Source organism: Staurois parvus, unplaced genomic scaffold, assembly GCF_062004578.1.
Source record: "Staurois parvus isolate SC_StPar_1 unplaced genomic scaffold, SC_StPar_1.0 ptg000058l, whole genome shotgun sequence".
Classification (NCBI taxonomy): Eukaryota; Metazoa; Chordata; class Amphibia; order Anura; family Ranidae; genus Staurois; species Staurois parvus.
The window spans coordinates 9,319,662-9,347,315 of NW_028317854.1; the positions used below are offsets into that span (position 1 = coordinate 9,319,662).

At 37.5% G+C, this 27,654-nt stretch overlaps 1 protein-coding gene across 5 annotated transcripts in view; it reads right to left on the reverse strand.

Moving 5' to 3' along the window:
* Positions 1–27,654, reverse strand: part of AUTS2 (activator of transcription and developmental regulator AUTS2) — a 1,792,114-nt gene that overhangs the window by 562,281 nt on the left and 1,202,179 nt on the right. The window lies entirely within an intron of this gene.

A 27,654-nucleotide genomic window follows, 5' to 3' on the forward strand; every position in this document is an offset into this window, starting at 1 on the left:
CTAAAATAGGTCAGGTGACAAGGAGACACACAGTGTAGTAAGGGTGATGGGGTTAAGAGCAGGCATTAGGTAGGCAAAACAGAAGTATTAAATGAGAAATAGAGTTTGCCAGGTGTCAGTAGGAGTCCTAGATTGTCCTAAAGAACTGTGCATACCAGTCAGATGTCTTTGTGGATATCTGTAATGCCTCTCTCTGGCAGGAGGTTTTGCCTTCATGTTTAAAGTCATCGCTAATTGTCCCAATTCCAAATAATCTTGCTTAAACAATTATCAACCTGTGACACTAATTTCCATTGTCATGAAATGTTCTGAAAAATTGATACTTGGGCACATGAAAAAAATGTGTTCTGGTGGGACTGGATAGTTAACAATTTGCTTTCGAGGAAAAACGATCTACAGAGCATGCTATTTGTTTAGCTTTACACTTTTAACCCATGTAGAGGCATAAATAGCTGTGTCTGCATGCTTTTTTTTATTGTTTTCAGTCTGGTATTTATAATTTTACTTACGTAAATATTAATACATTTAACTTATTGGGTTTAGGTTCAACTCTTTGTAATTGGGTTTTGGATTTTCTTACTAATAGGGCACAGAAGGTAAAAATTTGCAAATACTTTTCCTTGACATTATCCCTTAGTGCAGGGGTGCCCTAAGAGTGTGTTAAGCTTCTTTTTTTTTCATTATCCCATGATTGTCTCTTGTCATTTTGAGGAAGATTCAAGCATAACATTTTTGGATGACACCACAGGCTGGTGTAATGAAAATAACCTGGAGATAAACATGAATAAGACTAAGCAACTAATAAAAGACTTTGCAAAAGGAGGGGAAATTGTATGTGTGCCAGCTGTCATTGGATGGGTGGAGGTAGAGTGGATGCACAAGTTCTGTGTCTTATGAAAAATGTTTACAGAAGAATTATCATGGTCAATTCATGTATTCAATCTTCATTTATAGAACAACATGTACTATAATGAATATAAGGTACTTCATAATTGAATGAAGTGGACAGAGTGAAATCATTATTCTTTCTTCCTGCTCTTTAGCATTTGTGACTAACTCCTGCTACATGTGTCTTTCATTAGGCAGTAATCTCAGACCAAATATATTTGTTAATAAATGGGCACATATTTGCTAGTTCTGTTTAAAAAACATTTATATATATATATATATATATATATATATATATATATGTGTGTGTGTGTGTGTGTGTGTATTTATACCAATATATGTAAAACAATACAGCTGGATTCTTGGAATATCTTTGCTCCTGAAGACCCTGTAGCCTTTGGTAATATATGTGCAACTAAATGACAATGTAAATACATACACTTTGAATGTTTTAAAGATTTGGGATAACTTACACAGAAGTATGAAATGGACTTTTAATTCTACACTGATTCCACTAAAAAATACAGAGTTTTTCCCCCCAGGTAGAGAAGAAATAGGAGGGAAGTGGTTTAAAAAAGATAAGGTGCAATTAGGAGATATCTTGGTGGGAGATGAAATAGGAGCATATGGTGAATTGAAAAAAAAAGAGGGAGAGATTTTCACTAAATTAGACGAATGGCGGTATTTCCAATTGAGGTGTTTTGTCGGAAGTTTGCCAAGACCTTTAAGGACAAGAGACAATTGGAACTTGTTTGAAAAGACATTGGGAACACAAGGTGATGGGAAACACGGGATTGCTAGAATTTATAAAATACTCACTGAGCTAGACACAAACACGAAACCAACATATTTAACAAAATGGGAAATGGATATGGGAGTTGTGATAGATGAGGAAAAGCAGAGGAGAATGTATAGATTAACTCACGAAAATGTCTCTATGAGAGAAGTAGAAATGAACTATAAGTGTTTGACAAGATGGCACATTTCACCAGTAGTAGAAAATAAGATGTGTGGAGAGAGTACACCGCTGTGTTGGAGGGGATGTGGAGAAATAGGCACAATATACCATATATGGTGGGGATGCCCAAAAATCCAGATATTCTGGACAACAATAATCCACTTAATAAGAAAATTGACAGAAATAGATATAAATCTAGATCCAGAAGTATGTATTTTGCACATCACGGATATAACGGTAAATAAATATAAAAAATCAGGGATATGGAACTATATAAATGCTGCAAAAGCCCTGATACCCAAGTTCTGGAGGCAAATAGAGGCACCAAAGGAAGAGGACTGGATTGAAAGAGTTGAGCAGATTAAAAAGATGGAAAGGCTGTGCCATACCCAAGAAGATAAGATGGAGGTTTATCATGGGAAATGGGAGAACTGGGAAAAAGCCAGATTATATATGAGGTGTAGGAAAGAATAAAGATAACAACAGAAAAATTCCACTTGCTGATATAAGAAGACGTAGAGAAAAGATAGAATAGGCAGAGGGGACATAGGGTGGGGGGTGGAGAAGGGGGGAAAAGGTTGCATAGAGTATATAAAGTAGAAATGTTGGTTAATATAATATTATAGAATATATTTTATATATATATATATATTTATATTGTGATGATGAAATGTAATTGAAATGGAAAATTAATAAATATTTGAATTATAAAAAAAAAAAAAAAAAAAAAAAAAAAAAAAAAACTCCTGCTACATGTGTCTTTCATTAGGCAGTAATCTCAGACCAAATATATTTGTTAATAAATGGGCACATATTTGCTAGTTCTGTTTAAAAAACATTTATATATATATATATATATATATATATGTGTGTGTGTGTGTGTGTGTGTATTTATACCAATATATGTAAAACAATACAGCTGGATTCTTGGAATATCTTTGCTCCTGAAGACCCTGTAGCCTTTGGTAATATATGTGCAACTATGCCTCTTCCCCTGCCCCCCTCTCTCTCTATCTGAGAATCAGTGATGGTGCCTGGGAACACCAAGCTTACATGGAACACAAATTAATCAGTAGCCAGGATATGTAAACCAGTGGGGGTTCCTGGTGTCCTACAGCTATCTTGGATGAAAAACTGAATAGTTGGACAAGTAACCTTTATTTTACTGGTGTAACTTAAAGACTAAAGTATGGGTGCTCAACCTGTGGCCATCCAACTGTTGCAGAACTACAAGTCCCATGAGGTATTGCAAGACTGACAGTTACAAGTATGACTCCCAAAGGCATAGGCATGATGGGACTTGTAGTTCCTCAACAACTGGAGGGCCAATGGTGTGGCACCCATGGCCTCAACTGACCCCTGCACCCAGGCTATGTACACTAAAGTATTTACATTTTCTAAACAAACTGTAAAAGCACTTTAAAACAAACTCTCAAACTGTACATCTTTGTACCTATAGCATCTGTGATTAATCAATGTTCATACATGTGAAATCACACTTGTAGAATAGTCCACATTGTATGGACATTAACATTACTTTTCTGCAGTACATTTAATAGTGATAAATACATTGAGTCTGATTTACTAAAGAAATTCAGAACCTTTACACAATAAATTCTAAAAATATCCACTTCAGTTATTCATTTGTGTAAAAAATAAATTCCTTTTCACTTTAAATACTCAATTATTTAAAGATTAAATCAGGGTTGTCAGTTGTGTACCCCAAGGTTCAGTGTTGGAACACTTACTTTTTAATATATTTATAAACGATATAGGGTCTGGGATTATAAATCCCATTTCAGTCTTTGCAGATGACACCAAGCTGTGCAGTGGAATAACGTCCTTACAGGATGTCTCCAATTTACAAGCCAACCTCAATGCACTGTTTAATTGGGCAACTATGTGGCAAATGAGGTTTAATGTTGATAAATGTAAGGTTATGCACTTGGGGGCTAAGAATATGCTTGCATCATACATACTGGGGGGGGGGTACAACTGGGAGAATCAATGGTGGAGAAGGATCTGGGAGTTCTGGTAGATCACAAGCTTGCCAAGCTGCGGGTTCTAAAGCGAGCAAAATCCTCTCTTGCATTAAAGGAGATATAGACTCCAGAAAGAGAGATATAATTTTTCCCCTGTACAAATCAGTAATACCTCATCTGGAATATACAGTTCAGTTTTGGGCACCAATTCACAAAAAGAACATTGGGGAACTGGAGAAAATATAGTGAAGGACAACCAAATTGATAAGAGGCATGTAGGAGCTCAGCTATGAGGAAAGATTAGAGGAACTGAATTTATTCTCTCTTGAGAAGAGGAGATTAAGGGGGGATATGATCAACAAATACATCAGTGGTTCATATAGTGAACTCGGTGTAGAGTTATTCACCCTGAGGTCATCACAGAGGACAAGGGCACTCTTTACGTCTGGAAGAAAAGAAATTTAATCTGCAAACACGGAAAGGTTTCTTCACAGTGAGAGCTGTGAAAATGTGCAATAGACTACCTCAAGAGTTGGTTCTGGCCAGCTCAGTGGATTGCTTTAAAAAAGGCCTGGATTGTTTCTTAGATACACAGAATATAACTGGATACTAACATTTATAGGTAAAGTTAATCCAGGGAATATCCAATTGCCTCTTAGGGGATCAGAAAGGAATTATTTCCCCTGCAGGAGCAAATTGGATCACGCTTTGCTGTTTTTTTTGCCTTCCTCTGGATCAACTGTGGGTGTAGGATTATAACTTTTTTTTTTTAATGGTTGAACTGGATGGACTTTTGTCTTTTTTGAGCCAGACTAACTATATGACTGTGAAATAACTAAAAAAGAATTTGATTTCACTGGATAATTCAAATGAATATTCACTCAATTTACAATCAACTCCTTCAATAAATTGACCTCATTGCTTCCATGCAATGTCAACAATAATGCAGAAGAGCGGGATAATAGCTGTACACGTTTTGTTATCAGTGTTGTTTAGTAACAATGAAAGCAACAGTTTTCTGTATGTTAACAGCTAACTTACAAAAAAGACTAGCTTTTAACAGATTGTCATATATAAACATGCATCCTAAAGCTTGCATGGTTTCTAATTGAGTACAGAATCACTTTGCATATAATATTTTAAAACATGCTCAGCATGGCGTGAAATACAACACCTACACTATAGGAATAAGCCCAAAGCTACAAGACCTTGTCAGTTTTTGCTATACTTGTTGCAAGGTTTTCATTGCTACTGTGTGCTTTGCCTTTGCTTTTTGACACTTGTGCTGAGTGAGAATACAATGTGTGAATCAGTTGCTAGTTATCTGAAAATCAAGAGTGCCAGTTTAATTAGTCTATAATAAATATAGCAAAAAAATTGTGCTAAATATTTTTTAAAGTTAATTAAAATTTTGCCAATACAGTATATTCAAGGAGCAATGGGCTATAGTTATAAAAACTATATATAATCTTTTTTTTCCTGTTCAAAGATTCTTAACTCAGGTTTTCAAATTTTCCATGCTACAATCAGGCATGATGGAACATGCATTTTTAAGTATAAACTGTATATAACAGGCTGAGACCACTGATGCTGGGCCAGATTAATGTACATTACAACTATAGGTCATAAGCCAAGGAGTACAATAATGATGACATATGCAGGAAATATCCCTTACAGAGCAGTAAGAAAGTGAGGAAAAAAGTAGGTAGGTGGGTGGGGTAGAGGAAGAAGGGCAAAAGGAGCTTCAGGGGGTCCTATTTCATGATGAAAAGGCTACTTGTGGCAATAAATGTTAGGAGTATGCCTTTATGAGTCAAGTATCATGGAATCAAAGTCTATGGGAAGGAACTTATCTATCCACAGCTGCCAAATTTGAGTATATTTGGGGACACGGTCATGTAGGGTGGTGCCAATGTTTCCATGTAGCATGGCATGTGTTACTCTATTTTAACTTAAACTTGACTGAGAATGTTGGTTTTCCAGGCACCCACCACTGTATGTTTAGCAGCTGTTATAATTTGTAAAAGAATATGGAATTGCGTAATGGTAGCGATAATGTCTGGAGGGAAGGAGAGCGCCTTTTTAGAATAGTTATAGTGGAATCTGATGTAATAGATTTGTGAAGAGAAAATCAAAATCCAGATATGGAAAGGGGCAGGGGAGGTATGAGCTGGATAGGAAGAGGGGCTGAACATGAAAGATTGGGTTTGTGATGTTTGTGAGTTATGTTCTCTTGGGGCTAGCCAGTGGAAGTTAGTGATTGCTAATAAATTGCTAATAAAGATATATATATATATATATATATATATATATATAAACAGTTTCAAGGGTATCCATGTCATTCTATGTTTGAAGTAAATGCCAAATGCTCACCCACAAAGAAATCCCTATAAATCTAGAGGAGAAAGATAAAAAAACAGCAGTGTTTTTATTGTCAACATTTCAATGAAGCTCAGTCTATCTTTCTCAAGACACTACAACATGGAAGTGAACAAACTAATAAACCCAAAGCCCCACCCACCAACAACACCCTCTAGTGGTGACCTCACACACTGTAAAGGTTAAAAAAACCTTAAAAAAAGCAAAATACACAATTCCTAGCCTAAATCAAGCTATCAAAAATATCTATTACATAATAATGGCAAATAGCAGAAAAAGTGGAACAAACAAAGCATATAATAAACAATGCCCATGGTAAACACCTCTACCCTGTTTACAGTGTTCAATAGCTCAAGCCTACACACAAACACACACACCATGTCAAAGCAGTGACTAATACCATTGCAGACAGCTGCATCTGAAGTTTCAATCAGACAAAACCATCTTCAAAGCAGGCCATTATTACAGTATTGAATAATCCAGAATGTTCTAGGAATACTGGTATGTATTAAATGTTTCTTTGTAAAACTATAGGTAGTATATACATAGTCATAAGCATATATAAGAAACACAGTTAAAAACATAAACATACACTTAAATATCAAATATCAAACTATTGTAGTTTTCACTAAAATGTCTTGGAAAAATATCAGGAAAAGGGGCATTTGTATATAAGCCTATTTTTTCAAAAGGGACATTATTTAACATAGAGGGTACCTGTATCAAATTGGACTACAATAATTGCAAAACAAGTAATAATATAATGATAATACTATTATTATTATTATTGTTATTATTATTATTAATAATAATAATAATAATAATTTCAGGATTCTCTAGCTTACTTCTGTCTGGTAATTGAAAAAAAAGCATTAAGGAAGGTAGGGTAGTACAAATTTAAAAACAGGCAATTAGTTACAGTTAGGTTTTGTTCACATGTGCCATTTAACGTTTATGAAAAGATGAAAAAAAAAACTCTAATTATATAGGGGTTTGCATTTGCTCAGTATGGTTTCACTGTATCAACGGTTATTCTATTTCCACTCATGAATACTGTTATGCTCATTACAGTGTGCCTGTTGTCAAGCAATGCAGAAAAAAATGTTGACTTTTCTAAATAAATGCTAATAAAATATATTAGCCCAACAGTTATTTTGGGTTACAGGCCATAAATATACACAAGGACTGTGTTATCTGGTGGCTGCACAATGAACAGTGAGGTTAAATACTAGCAACCGGCTGTATTTTAATGATTTCTGCTCTGGCATTACGTTACTTTAAGTTCTGCAGTAAACATTTCTGAGAGCTATTATTATTCTGGGGTGAGATTAAGAAAGCTGTAAAACAAATATCGCTGCATCCAATAAAAAGAATATAAAAAAGCACTTTTAAATAGCACTTTACAAATGGCCAAATTAAATAGCACTGAAATTACATTACAGACATACATTGCCAATAATGGCAGTAATAAATTAAGAATATTATCTTACATTTGCTGTCAATTGTGCTACTAATTTCTAAAAACCAGCTAGAGAGAAAAACATGTTATTTCTCTTTCTAGAGGGCAGAAGTTTATTTTCTCTTATGAAGAAAAGTATATTCTGTTTATGCTGGCTTTTTCTACTATGATTGCTTTAAGGGCCTTTCCAAAAATTGTGTAATGAGCTACTGAGTATTGTGGAAGGTATTTTATCAGAGACCATAAGAGATACAAGTTCTGCCCATCTTTGCCCCCATCATGAAATTACTGATTCATCTTTGACATTCCTAGCAGTCACATTTATGTTTGATACAATGTAGGGAAGGAGTTTCTTTGGAGAAAGGGGAACAATCTTAAATCATCCTGAAAGATCATCTAATATGTAGGAAAATCTCTGTATGCAATACAGGCACTAAGACTCTTTGCCAATGTTACCACTGTCTAAATATCTAATGCAATGCTGAAAGTGACACAAAGAAGCATTTTAAAATAAGGAGGTTTATCCTTAGCTTTAAAATAGGCAGTGTTTTAAATCTTCATTTTCCTCCTGGGTGTCACTGCCATCCTACACTAACCAGTATGTCAGATAACATATCTCGTTGGCCTCCTAGCTCCGAGTATATCTTACTGTATTAAACATCTGCTTCTGGGAGACAGGTTGCTCATTCAGCTCAAGTTAGAGTGAATACCCCATCTCTAAACAGCACCCTTGTGTTGTGTTTTTATGCAATGTGAAATAGACCATAGACATAGACTTGTCCAGTAGGGTGGTGCAAAAAATAATTATTTTATTTACATTTCTAAAGTATAATTTTTGGATGCGCTAACACTTTTGTGTTTTGGCAAACTTTTCAGTTATTTTTCTTACCATATGATCTCCTCCAATGTTGCTAATATAGTCATTAATGTGTTACTAAACTTAAGACCCTGCATTCACTCTATCTGGTCTCCCACAGTACACAGAACTAGGGAGTGTAATTATTTTAGTAAATATAAACTTGGCTCATGGTGTTGTCAATCACAACCGGTGAGGAGGGAGAAGGGGGTGGGATTGAGCCATGCTCTGTGTGTCCCATAGACTCAGGCGCAAGTACACGCTCGGCAAGGAGGAGGGTCCAGCAGAGCCAGTGGGAGACCTGAGAAGAGTAAATATTAACTACTAAATACCTTTTCTCATCAGCAGTTATAGCAGTCTTGTGACTTCTATCAGCAGAGCACTGGCTAAAGCTTGTAGGAGGAGTTTTCTTTCTGCTCGAGGAGGTTCCACAGTGAGTATAACAAGCATGCTTTACTGCATATACGGACTGATTTTACCGATGTGGGTTTAGCAACACTTTAAGGTTGCTTTATTAAAACTGGAAAGTGCAAAATCTAGATCAGCTCTGCAAAGAAACCAATCGGCTTCCAATTTTGTTTTTGTTTTTTGTCAAAGCTTTATTTGAACAAGCTGAAGTTAGAAACTGATTGGCTACCATGCAGAGCTGCACCAGGTTTTGCACTCTCCAGTTTTAGTAAATCAACCCCATTGTCTTTATATACCGTATGTATAACAATTTAACAAAAAGTGTTACATGAAAAAGATTGATATTGTCAAGCCCCCAGATGATAACAATCTATTTTTAAAAAAGGTGTGTATGTATGTATGTAGATTGGCATTTTCTGGCATGCAGCAATTAAAAGACATCATGATTTATTTAAACCTAAAGCACTTCTCTACTGAAAAATATTACAATAAAACAAGTTTATCTAAGCAGCACAGATAAAGCCAGTTTCCAATGATCACAACAGTATCCAGTGTAATATCATAGAGATATGGTATAAATATTGCATATGCATCGGTTATGTCCTTATGTGCATCGAGAAGCTCATCCTTCATTGGCTTAACAGCGGTGGTGGCAGAAGGGTATGGGATATTATCTATATGCTGGACCCTTCCCCTGACGCATTATACTTTCCAATGTGGGGCTGCATCCGAAGCAAAAAGATACATCAAAATGTTTGTGTTTGTATAATTCCTTTTTGTGAATGTTTACAGTATGTATATATACCCTATATATATATATATATTTTAAAAAACTGGTCATATGAAGAAGTAATTTTATTTTTGACATCTGTCTGTTAATTCAAATATCAGAAAACCTCTGTGTGTCTGAATGGAAGACTCTTGCCAAATCTTTTCTCACTATTTTTTTTTAATTTCCTGAATTCTATTGCAAACTCTGGTTGTTAAATTTGTTGTACCTATTCTAAAACCTGGTTGTCCATGGGTGAAATGTTATGCTTTATTAGTGAGGCTAACGTTCTTTTATTTTTGTTTTAAATTTACTACCCAGTCTTACAATAAAACATATTAGATTTAAGCAGTACTTCATAGTCTCAATGTGTTTACACAGCTGCCCTAGCTGTTTATTCATGGCCACTCAAATGCTTATGCCAAAATGCAAAACAGGGGCAATCTATTGACTTTTCAGTCTTGACTAAGACTGTACTATATCAATAGTTCCAATGTAAATAAAACATAGAATGTTAATCTAAAATCTGGCTTTGGAGTAGATATGAATGTTTGGTTTCCATGATCTGACAATAGTTTGGGTTCCATAAGCCTCTGGACACCCGAGTCTACAGGAAATTCAAAGGTAGGCGCATTCTTTCTAATCCAAACTATGTCAGAACATTTCTTTAGGTCAGCCACAAGATCAGCATCACAAAACATTGTAGCCTTAAAAACTAATTACAAATTCTCATGTGGTGGTACCTGGTCCTTGCTCAGATAGCCAAATATCTCACTTCCCACCCATCCTCTTGCTTTAGGGGCTGCTCTGACCCTGGCACTTACCACCACATATGGTGGAGTTTCTCTGTAGTCCAATTATTCTGCACTGAAACTTTCCACATCCTTTCCATCATATTTTCCTGCCCTCTGGCCCTTGATCTAACCTCAGCTCTCCTTAACAATCAGCAGTCCTGACCAGGGCTGGACTGACAACTCATGGGGCCCCGGGCAATAGGGGATCATGGGGCCCTGTGTCCTCGTCCACACCCAAAAAATCCTATGAAAAACCAATGAAAGGTACCAGGGGCATCTCATGGGGCCCCCTTCTGACCCCGGGCCCTCGGGCAGTGCCCGAGTGCTTGAATGGTCAGTCCGCCCCTGGTCCTGACACAACATCAATTTAAACTTCCCCTACAGGTCACAACAGCAGCAAAGCCAACCATAGCCAAGGCCACCTGGAAAACCCCACATCTTAACATCCCAGAAACCAAAATAGAATTACCAGGGCCATGATAGGGTGTGAAAGTAATCTATTATGGAAGCCAAAAGTAGAATACATTCTCTGGCTGAATTTTATGAATCCCTGCTCTACCCCTGCTGGTACCTGACACAAGTCTTTAGGCCTAATATGATACCTTTGATGGCTCACCTCACCCTCGGGGCACACCCCATTCCTCCTCCCCTATTCCCGCCCTTTTCCATAAGACTTAACTTTCTTCTCCTCCTTCTGGTCCTATTGGGCCCCCTTCCTTCTTTTCTATTTCTCTTTTTTTCCTTTTCTTTTACTCAGCCTGAGAGCTCTTTCTGTTGCTGGAAGTCTGCTCCAGTGGGCACCTTCTGAGGTACCATCAGCCACAAACTAGGTCTTGCCACTACCATTCCCTGTTTTCAGTGGGGTGCCCAATGTATCCGCTCCACATAATCCTGCACCTCAAGGCCACAACTGTTGTGGCAGCTTGTGGTTTCTTCTTAACCTAGGGCATTCCATGAACCTATAGTGTGAAGTTCTTGTTATATTACTGTATTTCTTTTATTGATTAGAATCTATACTTTGCACAGATGTACCTATCTCAAATATGCTGATTCTTTTCCCCATATTAGGGACTGCATCCCCACAGTTTGGGAATATCTTTAGGCACCTTTGTTGTTGTTTCTTCCTGTAATGTTTCTCTGCCGGTACTTTTTTTGCTTGAAATTCTGTAATAAAATACTTGAACAAGAAAATCCAAAGTTTACATATCAGAATATAAAAAACCTCTTTCCCTGTGTACACCACAAACTCCCACAGACTGACCCCTCTGATGTGCTACACATCTGGAAGTGAGATCATGATGTGTCACATTTGGTGCAACAAAAGTTCTGGCCATCACCAACCATGGAATACGGCAACTTGTGAACTTGAACTGCCAACCTTAATAGAAATGCAGAAATGAAGCAGCAGTCTTAACCTGAGGTCTGATTCGGGAGTCAGTAGTGGAAATCAAGTTGGGGGTGGAGAGGACAGCACTACTGAAGATATTATTTATAGAGAGTAGGTATATACATTGTTATTACACAAGTACTTATAACAGCTTGGAATTTATCTTATGGGTAGTCTATGACCAGTGCATGGATGGATAAAGAATCTCCCCTCATGATGAAATTGCATTTTGCAAATGGAAGGTGGAGGTAAAATCTGCATGTATTAGTTGGTTGCTTAGATTGTTAGATTGTTTAACGGCTGCTTAGATTGTTAGTTTGTTTAAAGGATAATAGCAGAGTAATGGCATATGTTGCCCTAGAGTGTGAAGAGGAAGTTAGGGAAACAGGGGCATGATAAGAATAACTTCTTGGCTTAAATGTATGCAAAGACTTCCTAGCTTGGAGATATATAGTTGTTCCAGTTAGTTTGCTCTTCATAAGATATCTGTAGTCAAAGATCCATCCTTTTGACTAACTTTAATATCAATTAAATGTATGCATGTTTTGTTAGCATACACAAGTTTAGGTAAGCATGAAATTACAAAAATATTCTAGACAGCTAAATAAAATGTCATCTATGTATCCTAGCCATAATTACACCTGGCTGAGGTACAGGTGATGTGTATAAGAAAGGTGTTCTCAAATTCCAATATTAATAATTTGGCATAACTAAACAAGCACACACCTAAACTCTACACTTTGTACATAGCTCTGAGCATTTTTGAACCCTGCACTCTGAGCATAGTGCACTCCTAAACCCTGCATTCTCAGCATAGTGCACTCCGGAACCCTGCACTCTGTACATAGAACATTTCTGAACTCTGCACTCTGTACATAGTGCACTCCTGAACTCTGCAATCTGTATGTAGCGCACTCCTGTACTCTGTATGTAGGGCACAACTGATCCTTGCCCCCTGTGTGTAAAGTACTTTTGGTATTTAACAATGCCTCATTAAGACCCTCCCACTGTGCAATTTGGCCACACCCAGGAGCCACACCCAAGGGAATATTTGAATTCTTGTACCTATTCTCTGTGAAAAAAACCCTTCTTACACATTATTCGGAAGTTTAATAAAATGGTAATGCAAGGTGCACAAAAACACTTAAAAACCACTACCACACATTCCCTGAACTCCCTCCCATCCCCATATTTCCCAAATAAATTCCAAGAACAGACTTCAGTTATGGATTTTGGGGGAACTCCATGTTTAGATTGGGAGGCCAAGAAATGGGGGGGGGGGCATGCGGCCCCCTTATGAACTATACCAGGCTAAATGTCTTTAACATTGGGCATACCTTGCCAGGAAGGTGTTAATGAAGCCAAGAGTTTCTTATCCACAACCTTGGTCATGGCCATATTTGGTCAATGATTTTACTGGGATCCCTGTGACATTATTTACCATATATGGTCATATCCATATCTGGCCAATGACACCACCCGGAGACCCCACCCCTTTGCTTATATTGCACCAGCAAGTACCAGCAAATGACATGCAGTGGGAGTGAGGCAATGGGTTCATTGATGATGGGCTTTTTTAATTTTGGCTGGTTGGCGGGCATCAGACATTGTGACTGACGTGGATATGCATCACTGGACAACATGATTGATGGTGGATTTACATCATGGGACTTTTTTAATTAAAGGGCTTGTCATAATTTATATATGTTTTTATTTACTCGTGACTCTTTTTTGTGAATGAGTAGGGGTACCAAGTACCCCTTAATCATTCAAGTAGGAAAGTAGGAAAGGTGGTATCTGGGGACCCCTTTCCTGGTCACCCAGGCTGCATGCTCGGATAAGGGTCTAGTATGAATTAGTATGGATGGACGCGCACTTATTTTTTTTTGTTTTTTGCAGTAAGTAACCACATGCAGTCCAGGCCAATTCTGACATTCCTCTCTTACATGTAAAAAACTAAATTTTTTTTTTGCTAGAAAACAATTTAGAACCCTTAAATATTATTTATTTTTTAAGCAGAGGTCTTAGAAAATAAAATGGTGGGCATTGCAATATTGTAGTGTCACACAGTATTTTGGCAGCGGTTTTTCAAACGCAAATATTTTGGAAAAAATACACTGTAATAGATTTTAATGCACAAAAATACAATATAGTACACAATTTTTTGATAAAATATAAAAGATGATGTTACAGATACTAAATATGTTATGCTTTAAAATTGCCTACACCCGTGGAATGGCGCCAAACTACGGTATCTAAAAATCTCCATAGGCGATGCTTTAAAAGCCTTTACAGGTTACCAGTTTAGTCACACAGGAGCCCTGGTGCTAGAATTATTGCTCTCACTCTGAAATTCCTGGTGATACCTCACATATGTGGTGAGATTGCCGTTTACATGCATTCGTCTTTGCAGGCAAGCACGGTGGGATGAAGGCACTTTAAATTTTTTTATTATTATATATTTTTTATTATTATTACACTGTAACTCTATTTTTTTATCACTTTTATTGCTATTAAATGGAATGTAAACATCCTTTGTGATAACAATAAAGCATGACCGTTCCTCTTTTTGGAGAAATCTGGGGTCTGTTAGACCCCAGTTCTCTTCTCTGGCCTCCAAAACATTAGATCACACCAATCTTGTTGAAGCAGGTAATGGCTTGTTCACTGAGCCCAAAACCAGAAATTACAAAGCCCTTGTTGCTTCTAGTTTCTGCCGTCATACGGTGGGAGGAATGGCATCTGTTCCTCACACTGTGTCTCAGGAACAGGATGCCACCAGACACATCCTTACCAGGCTCCCCAGTTGCATGGGAGAGCCCAGTAAAAGCAGTGGCGGGAGGGGGGGACCTACTCTTTGTTTACATTTATCACTGCTAAATGTTTCCCTTGACTCTGCAGTTGAAGATTCACCCAGCCAAACACCAAATTGTTTTACCATTCACACAAAGTTAAACTGTACACAGTGCTGAGGTCTCCCTCATATTATTTCCCTTGCTTGTAGAATGTCCTAGCCTATAGTGCTAGGTTATTTAATCTATTGAATGTTAACTCTCATGGTTGAATGTTCTTATGGCTATTATCTCTTAGAATCAAACGTTAGGTAATGTTACATTTGCCCAGTGAAAGGCAACAAGGAAACTATTACACAAATATTACAAATATTATGGACATGGTTTTTTGGCAGAATAATGAGACATTCGCAAAGCGATTTGTTAAATAAATAGACCCCAGAAAGTATATTGCTATGACCAAAGTGTACATTGTTATGACCTCCCCCAAAACTTCCTTCAACAGGAAAATGGACCCTGGGAATCTGAATTGGACTCTCAACTGTCATAGATTTAATGTTGTGTTTCTGACTATTACTGTATATACATTCTTTTACACATGTTTTCAAAATTAATTTGGCCAATTTCATTGTGCTGAAAACATTCCCATGTAATCTAACAAAGTTCCTCACCCTTTTTCTCATCCCCCTCAAAGGCACATATCATATATTTATTTAGGGCTTGCTAATGCACACTTTCCACCCTTCCTCTCCTTAAAGATGCTGAGCAGCCATTTAAATTGGGCCTGCCAATATGTCCTTTTCCTCTTCCTCCTCCACAAGGGTGCACAGTAGCCACAGTCCATGCGATGTAAAAATATTGGCATTAATTACAACTGAGCATATATTTTCTATATATTTGAACAAAGGTTATACATTTTAGATTAATCAATTGTTCAGATCTTTCAATGCCACAGATCCAACACCACCACAACTTCTTAAGATCCATGTGACAAACACACCACCTCCAAAGTACATATATAGACTCACCAGAATACCATGAACCAAAGAGAACTCATGAAGAGCTTTTTTATGCCTAATTCACTGAAAATGAACCCTTTTACCTGTGACATCCACCCTTGGCTATTATTCATCCAGCTCTCCAGAGGAAATGGCAGGTCAAACATCTATCACCTCTAACATCCACTTCCAACACTTTCTCTCAGACTTTTCCTTCATCTGACTTCTTTTGGTGCGATCCAAGCAAGATAAAGGATAGCACCCACTTAAAGTCTATTCGTTTGACTTGTTCACTCCACATTCCAAATACATACAGTGAAGTATTTTAGAGGACTCTATTGCAGATTCCCATCTTCTTTAATCCTGGATATCAAAGGATAAATCTATACTGGACGAGGGTGCGTTTCCCTACGCACCATCTGGCCAACTGATGAATCTAAAATATATAACCTTTATTCAAATATATAGAAAATGCATGCTCAGCTGTAATTAATGCCTATTGGAGAGAAATGTACTGCGCACAACAATATGACTGGATACCATTGCAATTATTTACCTTACATCCAAATGGTTAATAACACCAGACCAAATCAAATACCATACCATTTTAGATGAAGTGACAGCATACAAAGAGGCACTGTAGTTTGATCATAAACCTATCAGCTTGAATATAAAATCTTTGTTAAGGAAATGATAGTTACCCCACAAACATGGGCTTAAATGTCAGCCTCTCCTAGATAAGCCCCGTACATCACCATATCCAGTCAAAAATACCTCACTGTCCTGAGGAATGCAAATGATGCACTGTAAAATGCAGTACAGACCTCTCCAAAAACAGGTGGGAGATGAGTGAATACCATGTGCATTCAAAAAGCGCTCCCAAAGAAAGACCCAATGAAAAAAAGAAACTCTACATGTTTTGCTCCAGAAAACAGAGCTTTGTCAGGAGTATGAAGAATTAAAATAGGTTACATAGTGCCTGGAAGTTGTGTTCAGCTGCACATGGTGGCAAAATGGCACCTATCTTTTGTTTCACCTCTATATATAGAAATGGCCATTAAAATGGCCCCCGCACATGCACACTTCCTTAACAGACACCACCTTGTGGACAAAAAACTGCACATGCTCAGTACTTCAACAGACGCCATCTTGCGGACAAAAAAACAACACCACAGCAGCACATCAGTCCACAACACAATAGACACTGCTGGTGCTCTCAAACACTGTTAATGCTCCACTAATTAAGGACAAAAAATACAGTCCATACCATTATATAGCATTTATGGAGCAAAATCAAACAAAAAGCACAGAATCCCTAATCACACACAAAAGGAAGGAAGGTAAATCCTTCATTTAAACCATAAGATGCCCTTGAGCCTAAACAGAAAATCCATTTTGCTTCACGTTTCAAAGGATAATACTGGATATACTTTTGTATCGGATGTACACCAATCTCTGAATGGACATAGTAATGAATTTCAACAAATCCGAAAAAAGGTATAATGAAATTAATGAATGCAATTGTTTCATTAATTTCACTTGGATGATGTCACATAATGCAATAGTAGTTGCATCATAGGGAAATTATTTCAATTTTCAAATGTTTTCAATAATTGGGATTTGGATAATGAATGGATTTGAATTTTGTTCCATTAGTTAATTAGGATGCACATGACACCAGTTGATATTGTCCAATCAACTCATGCCATTTCTCTTGGTGGATTGGACCAGCGTCTGAAAACACTGAATCCTTCCAATTTGAACCTGTCCTATTTGATAATATATTGAATATATAGCAATCTTCTGGAAAAACTGCAAAATTGTTCCACCCAGAACAACAAATATATGAAACGAATGTCGAAGATACGAAGCAAATTCCAAAAAAGAGTCAATTCAAAATAAAAAGGATTACAAAATGAAATTTTTCATGGAACGAATGAATCTGAAATGAAACAAAACAAAAATTTCAGGCATGCAAATGTCTAAACGTTTGTCTCTTTTCAAGAACCTTTTGGCTAACAATGGTCTGGCTAACTGTTGGAGATAATTGAATACTTCCACTAATTACTTCACATTTTATTACCATGCACATAGATCATTTCTTTGCACCTCACTCCATTTTACCATTAGCTTTATCCTCTAACATAGTAGCTGTTCCCTGGTAAGACCATGACACAGTTGCTCTCACCTTTTTTCTCTCTAGGCGACCCCCACAGAGGATGAACGCCTAACAACTCTCCCTTAACAGAACAAAAAAATTTGAATAAACTTTCCAGGAGAAAAGGAGAATTTTCACAGAATCCCCATCAGTGAGCAATAAACTTGAGTTGGATAGGGCAAATGTGAGCTCAATTTATCCCTTGTTATCTAAACTCACCAAAAAAATTAGGAAAATCTAACAGAAATGTTATTTAAAAGGCAATAAGCAAGATACTCTATTAGCAAATAGGCTTTGTAAGGTAGATTCACTTAAAAGCAAGTCCACCTTTGTCTTTCTAATGGGGTACTCATGAGAAATCTGGAGAAGATTGCCCCAGAATTTACTAGTCACCTTAGGAAGCTTTACACCACTCCAGACTCATCCACCACTGTGGATGCCTGATCTCTCACATATCATTTTCTGTTTTCTCAGAGAAACCTTGGAACACCAATTGATCTAATGAAAATTCTATCGACAATTAAGTCCTTGAAAAGTAACAAATGTCTTGGCCCCTATGGCTTTACTATCAAATATTATGAAAGGTTTGCTGATCTCTTAGCACCCATGCTGGCTGATGCTTTCAGCACAGGACATACAGTAGCTTTTACTTGGAATCCTTACGGGCAATGGTGTGCATGATTAATTAACAGAATACTGATGACTCTAACTAGGTGAACTTTGTCCTATCTAACTTTTAAACATAGATGTTAAATTCTTAGTGGAAATTCTTGCTACTCGATACTCCATTGAACACCGGTATTGCTTGCCTGGTTCATAGGCCCCCTAATCAGGAGATAGTGTGCGCAGGATCTGGAGTGCTTATAGAAATGGTAGAAATATACCATTTACAGTATGTTATTATTATCTTTTGTCCTCCAAAAAGCATTTGACTCCCTTTCGTGACCCTATCTCCATGTTGTATACCTTACTTAATGAAGGCTCTGTACTTATAACACACACCTCTGTGACTAAAAGGACAACAGACAATAATATTGAAATTGAGCCAAAGCAATGGCTTCAGATTTGGGACACTACCCAATCCTGCTCCCAGAGTGCACTTGCTTTAGTTACAAACTATAAGATGTTGTACAGCTGTTATTTTGTCCTGACCAGAATTACATGTTACATAGAAGTCTATGTTTGTGAGGATGTTCATATCTGGGAACTTACAGGCAAAATAAATGGATGTTCCTGACTGTCAGCCACCTTTGCTGTAGGTTTATAACGTATTGGCCTCATTATGAGGTCTGGCCATCCCTTTAACTCCTAGTGAGGTGTTGCCTAACCTCAAACTGGATGGCCTTACAAAATGCCATTTTAAATTAATGTTACACATCCTTATGGCAACCAAACAAAGCATTGCTAAGGTCTGGCAAACTAATTTCCTCTCTTCAGCATTAGTGTAGACTAAGCTACAGTCAACTTCCTCGAACAAGAAATTAACTGCGAGACTTAAAGACTCTATGGCTAGGGCCATTTGCTAGATCTGTGAGATCGGGCCCCCCCCCCTCTTGAGAATTTGGCTTTTGGTTGAACCCATAGTACTTGTTCCTACCGTTCCATTCCCCATGCCTTCCCTTTTTTTCTTTTTTTCTATCCCTTTTTTTAATCCATTTCCTACTTTTCATTATATGTACTAGTGCATAGGATAATAGATTTGATATTGTGACTACTTCTCCATTTGCAACTGTTGTGTTTTTCTACCATTCATGATCAAATAATAGTTTATGTTGCAGATTTCTTTATTTGTTATGGACACATTACTAACTGTATCATTATGATACAAATGTATACTATGACTCTTTTTCTAAAAAAGTAGTAAACACTATTGGAGGAAAAAAGATCCCACAATCAGTTACAAACCCTCACTTTGAATCCACTCCTACCTATAGTCCCTTTAGTCATTCCCTTGCGTTAATAAATCCTCACTTCTTCCCCTTCCTCCATTGTGAGAGGAAAGGGCTCTCTTGAACGCTAGCATTTACTGTACTTTTATGATCACTGTGATTGGTCATCACAGTGATCCCAAGGTACAGAGCCACTCCAACCATCTTTAAACATTGTGCCTGCAATCTGAGCCTTTTAATGACAGCTCATATCACATCCATTGATATATGCACTGACTGCTTGTGTGTGTTTTCTGGACTGCTGTTCATAAAAAGTGCTCCAGGAGTACACTTCCACTACTCCACTGTTTTAAAACATATTGCGCTAGTGAAGTAGTTTAAGGAATGTTTTCCATGGTGTGTGTTACCTACATTTTACTTTTTTGGGATATCAGTAAAAACCCCTTCTGATATGCATTTTTGGGAGCAGTTTTCTTCAGAGAAAAGCACCACATGCTCATAAACTCTTCTAGAAGCTCCTAAATTTTTCTAAATTCCTGTACAAAAACACTCTATGTAAGTGGGGTTTTTTTGGCCAAGGGAACTGGTGTTTTTTTTAAGTCCAGTGTTCATGGACCCTTAGGTGTGACAGGCATGTTAAACACAACACAAAAATCGAAATAGGTCCTTACAGCATAACAGTTCAACTCCTGGTTCACCGTGGAAGCACCATACATAAATGAAAAGCATGGCCAATGCATTTCTGGCCATGCTTGTCTTGCAGGTCACAGGAGTACACTTACTTTTATATTTCAATATATTTATTAAGGATTTTCAGAACCATTATACAGAAAGACAGGAGACGCAAGCCACCAACATGATGAGTTGCAGAACATAAGCAATAAAACAGTAAATTCAAGTACAATGTGTAGCAACATAACAACAAAATCGACCAATAAAGAGTAATGAGGAATACACTGGTAGCACAAGCAAAGTTTGATTGATTATGAGCAAACTGCTCCATAAACAAAGTGATATGAATAATATCATTAAAATAGTAGACAAAAATATAGAGAACAAAAAATTAGCAAATAATTGAAAAAGAAAATAAAGAATAAAACCCAGAAAAGAAATAAGAGAGAGGGCCAGCCAAGAGCCCGTTTAATAGCAGAAATATACCGAATCCATGGATCCCAAGTGCCCTCAAATTTAGAAGTATTGTTGTTAAATATACTAGTACGTTTATCATTAATCATAATCCAATTATGTTTCCGCTTGACTAATTCCATCAACATTGTTGACCGTTTCCAATGTTTGGCTATCGTAATTCTCGCTGCCAACAGGATATAAAGAATCAGCTTAACCAATTTCTTAGGAATATCAGTGGGCAATAAATGAAATAGAGCTATTTAGGGGATCAACAAATATTAACCCTCCGTTACTGAATAAAGGAAATTAAATAAACGGATCCAAGACCTAGTCACCACAGGGCATTTCCACCATATGTGGAGCATAGTACCCTCTTGTCCAAAATGTCGAGAACAGCTGATTGACACAGAAGGGTGAGTACACTTACTTTTGTTCTCCTATGACGCAGTGTCAGCTGATAGTGATGAGGTAGAGCTGTGCCAGGTTCTGGAAGTGTTTAAACTTTGTCGGAATTCACCCGCCTACCGAATTGACAGGTGGATCTGCTTCTCAGCACGTGGCTGTGAGCCAGAGCCAGCTGCACCCTCCCCCTATGCAGCTGGAGGATGAGAGCTGGGAATGGTCCCTGACAACCACTGCTCTCCACTCCAAGCAGACCAAGAGCTAAGCAATCAGCGGTCATCAGCAGTGGGACAGATACAGCATCACACCGATGCTGCAGTATGGAGGTGAGTATATAGGTTTATTTTTTTCACAAGCTCATCATTTTCCTTTAAAAGCGTCTACACTAGGAGACCACACACATGTGGCAATGCGTCAGCTTAGCTGCCTTGTGGGAGCTAGGAGTAAGGGTGCAGTGACTGTACAAATTTAATACGGTACCTTATGGTACCAACATTTTAACTGCAGCCTTAAGTTGACTATGAAGTATAGCATCTGATTACACTGATTGCACATGACTTAGATCTGCCATCAAGTAGTATGTAGTGCAAGACCCCACCTGATTTGATATAAATTGAATAAAGTGTTAATATCTGTCCTCACATTACATAGCATACAGTGCTATTTTAGTAAATCTAAAGATGGTTGCACAATCAGATTGTATAATGAAAAACCAGCTTAGGTCCATATTGTCATCAAGCTTTCACCTTCAAATGCTGGGCAGCACAGTGGCTAAATGCTTAGCACTTCTGCCTGGCAGTACTAGGGTCATTGGTTTGAATCCCAACCATGGCACCACCTGCCTGGAGTTTGCATGTTCTCCCTGTGCCTGCATGGGTTTCCTTTTGGGACTCCAATTTCCTCCCACACACCAAAGACATGCTGTTGGTTAATCGGATCCTGTCTAAATTGGCCCTAGTATGTGTATGTATGAATGTAAGTTAGGGACCTTAGATTGTACACCCTTTGAGGGTTAGGGACTGATGTGAATATGCAATATATATGTACGGCGCTATATAAGTACCCGTAATAAAAGCAATAGGAGCTCGTCCATGTCTACCTTAGCTAGTTCCCACTAAGATGCAGCTGACCCAACATCCCAAGGATTAATTTTATTAGACCTATACACACCCAGTGCTTTTTTAAAAATAACAGACACATATTGTATGTACATACACAGACCTTTTACAATCCTCTTTGATTCCTCTAAATAGAGTTACACATAGCTATTCACTGATATCTCATCATTTTCCATTGCTTTCATATTTGCCGAGGACAGAGCAGCATTGCATCCCATCTACATTCCTACTGCTCTAGGAAGATACATACTTTTTGTGGTTAATATGAATAAAGACTACTTTATGCCAATATCTGACAAAGTTATGTAATTTTCTTCTCTTTTTAATGAAATGTCAGCCCAGTGAGAAAAGAAAATGCTAAGAAAGTGGATGTTCAGTAGACAAGGTTAGGTGCCTCTTGCCCCATGATTTGCATAGAACAATCTAGTTCAATACTTCTTCCCCTCTCCAGAGTTCTGCAATAAATCTGTGCATAATACATTCTGAGGCTCATAAATACATTCATTTAGTTTCCAGCTTTGATAAGTCAAGCAGGGTCTCACCACTAGAATATGACAATCCCTTCATCCATAGGAAGGAAGTTCCTAGTTGTCACTTAAACAAAAGAATAATACACAGCCTCCTTTTATAAGTGTATACTTTACCTGTCATCCAACATCCCATTATCATGTCACAGTAGAGTGCACTTTTCCACAGGTCACTTTGTTTAAAATGACACGGATAATGCACATGTCAGCGAGATGACAGTCCTGACCGTCCTTCAGAGATAAAAACGCAGGACGAGCGCCTGTTCTTATCGCTGCTACATGCCTCGGTCTATCATCTAAGTGAGGCAGAACATGATTTCTCCAGAGAGCACTTTTTTCATTTCCTGATTTTAAGGAAATCAAATAAGCACCATTTGTCTTCATCTGAATATGCTTGACCTGTTCAAATAATGATGTCTTCCATTTTATAACAGGCTGCATATGCCGCATACAAATTACAGGCATCAGATAAGCCTTATGTTTCCTGTCTTCTGACAATGCAGTGTTAGTTGGCAAGAGTTTCTAGGCTTTTGGAACTGCAAGTGTCATTGAGTAATAGAATAAAACATGACCAATAATAAAAATGTATGACCTTGTTCAGTGTTTTAGTTATGCTTTTTTATTACACATATACTTTTCATATACTATGAGTATAGGGGTTAAAACTAAAAATGCCATCAAACAGATATAACCAAACTCAGCCAAAACTTTGTTGATCTTGCTTTAAATAGGAAATAGCATAGTGATAGCCAGAAGAAATATTCCAGACAGGATACAAACATTAATACAAACCTAACGGAAGTTTTAACCCTTTAACCACACTATAAAAAAAGAATAGATCAGTTTAGTTTGCAGTTCAATTCCAGGTTATTAAACAATATAAACAATGAGCTGGGGGTCTTGATGTTCCCTATATCATACCTATTGAGAACAGCAAAGCAAAGGACAGTGATGTTGTGCAATAAGAAATACCCATATTTGTCAATTATTTCTCTGGATTCAAATCAGTTAATGGAGGCCCTGACACAAACTCAAAAAATGTAGGTAAAAGCACAGAAAATCAAGTATTTAAAATGTATACTTACAGTGTTGTTCTTTCCATATTTTTTTATTCACTTGCAATGTGCAATACTAGAAAATATGATGAGTTAAATTTCCTTAGCACGGCCCCCTCTCTCCCACTATGTCACAGTCAGTGGTGTATTTAGGTTTTGTGCTGCCCTAGGCAACACAAAAATTGGCGTGCACCCCTCCCTCCCCACAGAAAGAGCCTGACATTGACCAAGAACACCCCTGCCCTCCACCCGACCCTTCAACTACCACTGCCCCCCATACACCAGCCACCATCCTCTATGGTGAGAGAGAGAAAGTCACTCACCTTCACAGCTCCGGACATCCCCAGGAACGTGATTCGGGCTGTGCATACACCGTCATGAAACTCACAGCATCTCTCAGAACCCACCAGATCCCAAGTACAAGCATGACTCCCAAAGGCAGAGGCATGATGGGACTTGTAGCTTGGAGGGCCACCGGTTTGACACCCCTGACCTAAGGGGTCAAATGCTATTTTTCTACTTTCCTCAACTACCTTTCTTAAGAATTACTCTGGGGATGACTTGCTGAAGAAGTTAAGAATTTCCACACACAAAAAAGTGAAGATACACTTTAATTATCTTTCAGGTCCAGAAGAAATAAGTAAACAGGAATTTGTTTTTCACTTGATTGGATAATTGAAATTAACATTCAACCACTTTATTATTTGAAGATTCTTAGTATATCAACCTGATTTTTTACATTGCTTAAACATTTCCATGCAAGAACAAGGTGTGCAGTTTTAAGGTACCTACTTACCTGTATAGATGCACAACTGAGGTACACTGTTACCTGGTTTTCTGATTCCTCCTAAGGATGTAACCAAGCATGGGATATGACGTACCATGATTGAAAGGCACTCCGTCACCCCAATCAAAACATTTTTGGAAGACTACCTAAAGACTAAGCTCACCTTTGGAACATGTTACATGCTCCAATTATAATTATGACAGAACATGTAACATGTTCCAGCCCTTGCCTCCTCTCCCCTGATCCCCCATCCCTGTGAGAATGGGCGGGGGGTCTTCTCCTCACTCCCACTGTTACAATTTAAAAACAGCACATGCAGCCACCACTTTTATTCACAGAGTTAATGAATTATTGAACTACAAATACCGTTGACCACTGCGGCCGATGGCTTGTAGTTCTCAATGAACTACGAGAGTACTGGTGAGCACTCTCGTATTTCATTGATTCTTCCTGCAATCCACTAACTGCCTGCCTGTAGGGGGTGTACAGGCAGACAGTGTACTGAGAGTCCACAGGAGCCTGGCATGGCACCCATGATCTGCTGATCTCGGGTGCAATTCTTTAAAGGTTCCAGTGAAATAAAATAATAAATGAGCATTTTTTACCTGCAAAAATATGTGTATATATGTATGTATTTATTTATTTATATACATATAAAAAGTGAACGTATCCTTTAAATATCTAACTGATAGCTGACAAGAAAACATTGAAAAATTCTGTTCAATTGACCCTATTGTCTTGAGTGCCTCTTTCCATAACTGTGGGTAAAAAGAGATTATCATGCCACTCTCTGTCATTCAGAACAACAGTTTTGCTTTGTGAGTGAATTGTACTAATAGCACTGAATGTATTCAAGAAATTATCACCTCCTATGGACTCTTCAAACTTAATGAGTTATTTGTTAACAAAATTCTAAATACTTTTAAAAAATAAGTTCACCTTTTCAGAAACATAATAAATTCACATATTTTTTGCAGAAAAAAATATGCATTAATTATTTTTTCCTCCAGAAGCCTGAAAAGCATTGCACTCGCGATCAGTGGATCAGAAGTACAATGGTCAGGATTCTGCAGACAAGCCCTCTTGATTTCAACCCATACCTCCATACGAGCTGTCTGTTTGAAAGCTGCAGGGCTTGTAAATTAACTAACAAAGCACTCATCAGCACTCTCGAAGTTCATTCAGAACTGCAAGCCATCAGCTGTGGCGGCTGAGTGTACTTGTAGTTCATTCCTTCACAGGAAACTGTGAGTGAATGACACTGCCGTGTGGGTGGAGACCTGCATGGCTGCAATGTTTATAAATTGTGACAGTGGTGCAGGGAAAAAATCCCCTACCTGCTGTACAATTGAGGGGCGATCAGGGAAACTGGCAGAAGGAGCTGGAACATGTTCCAAAATTTGAACTTAGCCTTTAAGGCTGATCACGATGTGTTAGCCACAAAATCCTTCAACTTTATGAGAGATCATAGTTTTTATTCTTCCATTTTTGTTTCTTACTATTATATCCCTTTTATTTTTCATCATATGCACTGTATATGCCAACACAACTACAATGAACAATATTTTGGCCATTATATTTTTTTAGACCTATTACTTTAATACATATGCACAGTCAATTCAAGTTTGTGGAACCTTAACATAAATGTGCATGCAAAGACAATGAGTTTCTTTTGGTTTCTGTTATCTTTTTTACAAGCTCAAAAAAACAAATATTACATAAATTACATATCAAAAATAACCTTCATACCTCCATAAAAATACCTGATAATAAGTAGCAGTCAATGGTGACAATGCCTTTCTTTCCACGTTGCTCCGTAGGAGGTTAATATTTAAAAATCAGCATTTAGAAAAAGTAGGTGACAAAATCAGGAGGTGGAAATTTTTTTTTTTCATTGCACTGGACTGCCAAAATGTATGTAAACTGCTCTCAAACATAACATGGACTATAGCCTATGGAAATTGGCTGGTAGAATGCTCAGTCCATGAAAAGATAGGGGACATTCTTGAATAAACCCAAAAGAAAAAGATGTTTGTAATGCAAGAGGGCAATTACAAACTTAAATTCTCTGTATTGTTTTCTCTGTTTTGTTTTTTTGTTTTTTTTTTGTAATAAAGTAGCTTTACGTTCATAGCAGTTCTGCATCCCATGTATCCGTGGTGCACACATTTTCTTTTCTTCTCTACAGTCTGTATGAACCAAGGATTTAGTTTTCATGAGCAGATTGTCTGAGGTGATGAAGTGTCATTACCCTATATATTTTCTTCCATAACAATGAGAGGTTCATACTATTGACAGCTATGGAGTTGAACCTTGTCTGCAATACAGTGGAATCCCCCCATGCTTGAACAGACATGTAAGAGGCACTGCAAAATCATGGGTTTTGTGGTATGCATATAGTGAGTGCTCTTTGTTTTGTTTGATTACACTTGATTTTACACAATGTCAAATATCATAAAATAAATGTTTTAAGTTGAATTCCAGGGAAATATTTCAGTTTTATTTTAAAAACTGTGGGTGTAAGTGCTATAAATGAAAATTTGGATTACATATCCATTTTATTTAATTTCTGCATACTAGAAATCAGGCTGAAAATGGAATCCCACTACTGTGAGCTCACTTGGATGTCATATTAACATGGCTCAGGTACTAGTGGTTGGAGTGGAAGTTTTTTGGGAGGTATAGAGAAGAGACAAACATGATGATATTTATTTGTTTTCTAATACACTAACAAAGAGAGTTGTGTTCTCACTATGTGTCAACTTTGACAGAGTTACTATTTAATTTTGTCTACAATATAAAAAAGTAAGATTAATAAAATAAATATGGTGTACCAAATCCTGAAAGGCCGTGTTGCCAAATTGTACATCATACAGAACGGTAACCCATAATAATATTGGCAAAGGATAGAAAAGGAACA